Source organism: Nylanderia fulva, unplaced genomic scaffold, assembly GCF_048542155.1.
Source record: "Nylanderia fulva isolate GAGA-0341 unplaced genomic scaffold, ASM4854215v1 Scaffold751, whole genome shotgun sequence".
In the NCBI taxonomy this organism is placed as follows: Eukaryota; Metazoa; Arthropoda; class Insecta; order Hymenoptera; family Formicidae; genus Nylanderia; species Nylanderia fulva.
This window is the reverse complement of record NW_028190864.1, coordinates 33,867-40,794: the sequence shown is the minus strand read 5'-3', so window position 1 is coordinate 40,794 and position 6,928 is coordinate 33,867. Positions and strand designations below refer to the sequence as shown.

The 6,928-nt window shown below is 29.7% G+C and overlaps 1 pseudogene; it reads right to left on the bottom strand.

Annotated features, from left to right (window-relative positions):
- Positions 1 to 305: 305 nt before the first annotated feature.
- On the bottom strand, positions 306 to 1,325 carry LOC146720182 (cytochrome P450 6k1 pseudogene; annotated as a pseudogene).
- Between the last annotated feature and the right edge of the window lie 5,603 nt (positions 1,326 to 6,928).

The window sequence follows — 6,928 nt, the reverse complement described above, 5'->3', positions numbered from 1 at the left end:
TAAAAATTTGGTGCCTTGTGCACAGGTATTTAATTCTAACAAAAAAATTTAGTTTCGTTGGGATAACGCACTGTCATCCACGATTTAGCTCTTATTGCTTGTCTTACACTTTAAATTTATATTTATATTACAGAGCCTTGTTAAACTCTTAAATAAAATAATTTTAAATAATTTTGTAATTGTATACAAATAAAATGTAATTTCATAATTTTTAATTTTACTCTTCTTCAACGTTTGCATAAATGTCAAAATATAGTCAAAACAAGTTTATGCATTGTATATTTATGTGGAATGTTTTCATTTATCTAATTTTGAACATAACATAATATATCAATCTTTAAATTAAAATCGATTTTCTTACCTATACACCTACGTGGACCATCTCCAAATGGAAGATGCACGCACATCGGCCTCTTGTGTCTGTTCTCCTCATTGAATCGCTCCGGATCAAATTTATCCGGATTGGGGAAATATTTTGGATCGTTATGCAAACCACGGACCGATATAAAGATCGGTGTATCTTTTTCGAGTACAAGGTTGGAATTTGGCATGTTATAAACTTCGGTAGTTGTACGTTGTAAATATTCTAATGGTGGGTACATTCTCAAAACTTCAAGGAACACCATTTCGAGGTACGATAATGACATGATCTAGAGTATTAAAGGTATATCTGTCATTCTTATATTTCAGTTGTGCATTACTGACGCTCTTCAGATTCGATGAAAAGCAAAAATAAATATCTTAATTGATACTTGTGTACCAACCATTTCATATGTAATTTTTCCATCACATTCAATAATCGCCTCAAAAATTTCTTTCCTCACTTTGTCCTGTATTTCAGGATGTAATGCAAGTTCGTACAACGTGAAAGACATCGTTGTCGAGGAGGTTTCGTAACCGGCCGCGAAGAAAATTCCAGCTTGCGCTAATAGATCGTCCCCATCAAATTCTAGAAATTAAAATTAAACCTTTGTATATTTGCCTCTTTTTGCTTGTCACGATTAACGTTAATTTTAATCTGCTTACTAAATCCTCCAATATCTTTGTCACCGTGATCATTTTTCAATTCGATAAGAATATCAATGAGATCATTTCTCGTCTTGCCGGATTCTATGCGTTGTGCGATCGCCTCCCAAAAGACTTTACGGAAAAATGCATCCGTCTGTTTGCCAAAAAACGTCAGACCAATCATACGACTTAACGTTGGCATGAAAACTGATATGAATATCTCAAAAGAACGAGCAGGCCTAAAGATCATGTTGCCGTGTCTGCAAAACTCAGCATCCGGATATTTGAAAGAATTCGTGTTGAGTCCAAAAGCGGTGCTACCAATCACATCCGTAGTAAACTTGGCAGATAATTTTTTTACATCTATTGTCTTTCCATCATCTGTCAACAATATTATATTATTTTGAAGAAACAATAATTTTCCGTATAGATAGTATATACTTATTGTGGAGGATATAGTATTATACTTATTGTGGAGGATATGCATTGCCAAAAAATTATAATTTCAAAATTTAAGATATAAAATATTGTTCCGAAAAGTCATAATACCGAAATTTAATAAGTAAGACAAAATACCGAAATTTTCATTTAGAGACAACAAGCTGTTCACACACCGGTATGTCAATACTTTGAAAAGATTATTTTCGTATAACATAAAGTTAATTTTTATTTATAATAAAATACAAAATAAAAATATTATTATTTTTATATTATGAATATTTTAGATTTTGAATTTACATACGTATATAATAATATGTATATTATATATGATATTTTATGTATATAATATAATATATATAATATATAAATATTATATTATATAATATTTACGATGATCATGCTTGCCACACCTTTTAAAGTACATACTTGTGCACGATAAAATGCGTGAGACAAATGCATATATAAATACGTACTTGCAAAATAAAAAAAACTCGTTTCATCGACATTTTTTAATATTTATGAAACAAAGTCATTTCCTATTTACGAGCATCGATTAATATACTTTAATTACAATGAATAAGGATTCTTCGAAAAGTTATTGGATCGATGACTAAAAAGAGGAGAGAAAATCCAAATTATTTATCAAAATTCGAAGTCAAGAGATTTTTTTATGACTTAACAACTCATCATAAATAAATTCGAAAACCGGGAAATAATTGTAATGACTCAATGATCAGTTATCTATGAGATACAGCTTCGCTTTACAATGAATCACCTTTTATATATTTTGCAACCGTATAGTTGACATAACAAGCATCGGTGTTATCATAGATAACACGATAGATTTAACACTAAAAGACACGATCATTCTGCCGATGGTCACGTTGAAAATATTCGATTATTTAAAGAACAATTAAAATATAAAATTGAAAGTAATTTCTGTGACATAAAACAATAAAGTTAAGAGTGGAAACATTTATTACAATATAATTACAAATACTCTTTAAATGTAAAAAATAAAATTTCTACCCGTGATAGAATACGAATTTTTACATTAAAACAAAATAAACAAAATTATCGACCCAACTGGCATAAAAATATATTTATTATTACTAAGACATATTATTAAATCAAGACAACGTTTCGACCCTTGTTTTGGGTCCTTATCAAGTCTACAAAAAATACACTAATTAAGGATTATTTAATCATGGAACATCAATTTTTATACAATAATCATTAAATATAAACATAATTGCAATTTCAGCTTGACAATACATTGATAATTTAATAATTTCAACATATCTGAAATAGAAATTAAATTTAACTATTTAAAATACACATAACAAACATAAGTATAATACCATGTGTGAACTCAACCTTTCAACTAGATGGTAAAACAATAACTAAACTAAACACTTTATCACTCTATCATAAATATCATAAATCAAATTCTCAGTGTCTTTTTATAGGTTAATCGTGTTATTAAATTTTTTAATATCAAGAGACACGGTAGTGTCTCGCGACCAGTTAAGGGCTTAGCGGAGACACCGTGTATCTTAACGCGAGTCGGACATTTGAGTCTTTATAATATTTCGAATCCTCAATAATGGCTGAAGCAATCGAGTTTATACTAGACTTAATCGATAGATTGAGTTCGAATTATATAATAAAAGTGTCTTTATTTCTGCTCGACGTGATTAGTAAGCAGAGATATATAAATGCAAAGTCGAAATATGAAAAAGTTCTATTAAGAAACGTCCCCGTCATCATTATCATCATCATTATCATCATTATCATCATCATTATCATCATCGACCACGCATACATAGTAGTATCGTGCTACACGTATTCACACGTATACAATACATGCGCACACATATATCACACGTACACAACACATGCAAGATGCATGTAGTGGTAATTTTGTCCATCTCGCACGTTTTACAACAGATGGCGATAGTGGCGCTCCGCCATATCGGCAGCGTGCGGGGTTATGTTGGCTAACTCTCTCTCTCTCTCTCTCTCTCTCTCTCTCTCTCTCTCTCTCTCTCTCTCTCTCTCTCTCTCTCTCTCTCTCTCTCTCTCTCTCTCTCTCTCTCTCTCTCTCTCTCTCTCTCTCTCTCTCTCTCTCTCTCTCTCTCTTTCTCACACACACACGCACACACACACACACTCTCTCATTCTCACTCACTCACTCACTGTTCGTCTTGTGTACTTATTTAGTACATTCATGATCGGCAGCGTGCGGGGTTATGTTGGCTAACTCTCTCTCTCTCTCTCTCTCTCTCTCTCTCTCTCTCTCTCTCTCTCTCTCTCTCTCTCTCTCTCTTTCTCACACACACACGCACACACACACACTCTCTCTCATTCTCACTCACTCACTCACTGTTCGTCTTGTGTACTTATTTAGTACATTCATGATTAAACATCTATATGCATTAATGTGAAATTTACTTACAATTAGTTTACTTGAAATATTCAATCTCTAAAGTGTTTATCTTATAAGATAGACAAAAAAATCTGAGTAAATAATAAGAAAAAAAACAAGGATTATTATTGTCATAATTTTTTATCAATTAAGTACTCTCAACTATCCAATAATTAAATAAATACGTACAAATGTGCGCGCGTGTACACACATACACCTATTAATATTAAAGAGATTGAAGGAGAGGAAGGAGAAGATAAAAATTTAAATATTCACATATATTTTCAAATATTATATATGAATTTATAGTTTACATATCTAATTAATAATGAATTTCTAATTATATTAAACATATCAAAATAAAGACATACATGTATTTATCAAATGAATAAAATTATTGAATACAGACTTAAAAAATTTATTAAACATAGACTTAAAAAATTAATTAATTAAACATATTCCAAATTTAGAAAAAATAAACTTTATTTATATATGCAACAGCTTTTTAAACTAAATTTTTAAATTCTATTTTATATTAGACAATTATCTCAATCAACATCTACGTCCACATTAGCTGCACTGCAGACTACCTCTACAGCCACATTATCTGCTCCGCGGATATAGCGTTATGCCAATACGATACATTACATGTACTTACTTACTTGCCTTTACTGTACCAACTCTTGTTCTTTCCACGTAATCATGTTTTTACAGTTATCGTTTGCTGTATATCTTCCAGCAAACTTTATTTCGTGTGAAGTGTATTTAATTAATTAAATCTCTGCGAAAGATTGAGAAGATGAAGGGATAATTCAAACTATGAAGACATGGTTACATGGAAAAGACAAGAGTTGATACAATAATAAAGACATACATGTATTTGTATCCTGCTGGCATAAGGTTATAGAAGTTGATTGAGATTGAAAAATAATAATGAAAATAATAAAAAAAATAAAGACACATGTATTTGTATCGTGCTGGAATAAAGTTATAAAAGTTGATTGAGATTGAAAAATAATAATAAAAATAATTAAAAAAAGGAAATATTCAATCATCATTTAAAAGCATATTTGAAATCTGTAGAATAAACAGTTTTTGCAAAAAATGTGGAGCATTTGAGCTCTAGTAAGTCTAAAAATAAATGTAAACATCAATTAATAATAACTGATGTTATATATATATTATATATATAAACCAATTTGTTGCAATATTCACTATAAAAGGTTGTAAGGGTAAGATGGCTAAAAGTGAATAATTTAAAAGATAGTTAACATAATTTTACATAAACTGAAATATTTCATAAAATAAAATATTTGTAATATTTCGAAGTTTATGTAAGATTATGTAAAAATTATACCTTTACAACTTTTTATAGTAAATATTGCGAGGAATCGATTTATATGAGAAAAATTAAGGTAATTCTATTTTGAAAATATAAGTGACCTTTAAATAACCTTGAAAATCGCCGTTTAGGAAAAAGTCTGTGTCAACTTTTTCTTTTTCGAAATCCTGCAACTTTTATCTAAATTTAATAGAAAATGTATAAAAAATGCTCGACATTAGTACACACACACACACACACACACACACATATGGGTAAATTTATATAAATAGGGTGCTTTAGGAGGAATGATCATGATTCTAGGATATGATTGTACACATCATTTTAAGCAAAGAAGTTTAGATAAACATGTTTAATAATTGTTCTATTCCGGTCATAAAAATATACAAAAATGAATGATATAATCTCTAAAAACTCACCTTTAAAAAAGGTAAAAAAGGCGACCAGTTAAGGGCACGCCATTAACAAAAATTATCCATTGCAAACCCATGTAGAATCCTATCCTATTGCAAACCCATGTAGAACCCTATGAAAAATTAATCATTGCAAACCCATGTAGAATCCTAGGCAAAATTAACCATTGCAAACCCATGTAGAATCGTACCCATTGCAAACCTATGTAGAATCCTATGAAAAATTAACCATTGCAAACTCATGTAGAATCCTATGAAAAATTAACCATTGCAAACCCATGTAGAATTGTATTAAAAATTATCCATTGCAAACTTATGTAGAATCCTACATTGCAAACCCATGTACAATAGAATTGTATGAAAAATTATCGATTATAAACCCATGTACAATCGTAACAAAAGTAATGAAATAAAATAAAAATTGCGCCAAGTGAAAGTAGAAACTTGTACCAGTGGAAAATTAAAGTTGCAGACATATATAGAGTCGTATAATGAATCAGTAAAAATTTAAATTTGCAAATGTAGAATCGTACCATAAAAAAACTTATCTTTTAAAAAAAAAGATAAACAAGATGCCAAGTCCATGCGCCATGTGAAAAAGAAATAAAAAAATTTTAGTTAAAAAAACTGGGAGCGCTGCTAAATAATATTCTAACAATATTAAAATTAAATTGTTACTTTTAAACTCATTACAGTTAAAATATGTTTTGTGTTTAAATTAATTAATGTTACTTTAAGGTGCATTGTAATTTTGAAACTTAGCAGCGCGCCCAGTTTTTTTAACTAAATTTTTTTATTTCTTTTTCACATGGCGCATGGACTTGGCATCTTGTTTATCTTTTTTTTTAAAAGATAAGTTTTTTTATGGTACGATTCTACATTTGCAAATTTAAATTTTTACTGATTCATTATACGACTCTATATATGTCTGCAACTTTAATTTTCCACTGGTACAAGTTTCTACTTTCACTTGGCGCAATTTTTATTTTATTTCATTACTTTTGTTACGATTGTACATGGGTTTATAATCGATAATTTTTCATACAATTCTATTGTACATGGGTTTGCAATGTAGGATTCTACATAAGTTTGCAATGGATAATTTTTAATACAATTCTACATGGGTTTGCAATGGTTAATTTTTCATAGGATTCTACATGAGTTTGCAATGGTTAATTTTTCATAGGATTCTACATAGGTTTGCAATGGGTACGATTCTACATGGGTTTGCAATGGTTAATTTTGCCTAGGATTCTACATGGGTTTGCAATGATTAATTTTTCATAGGATTCTACA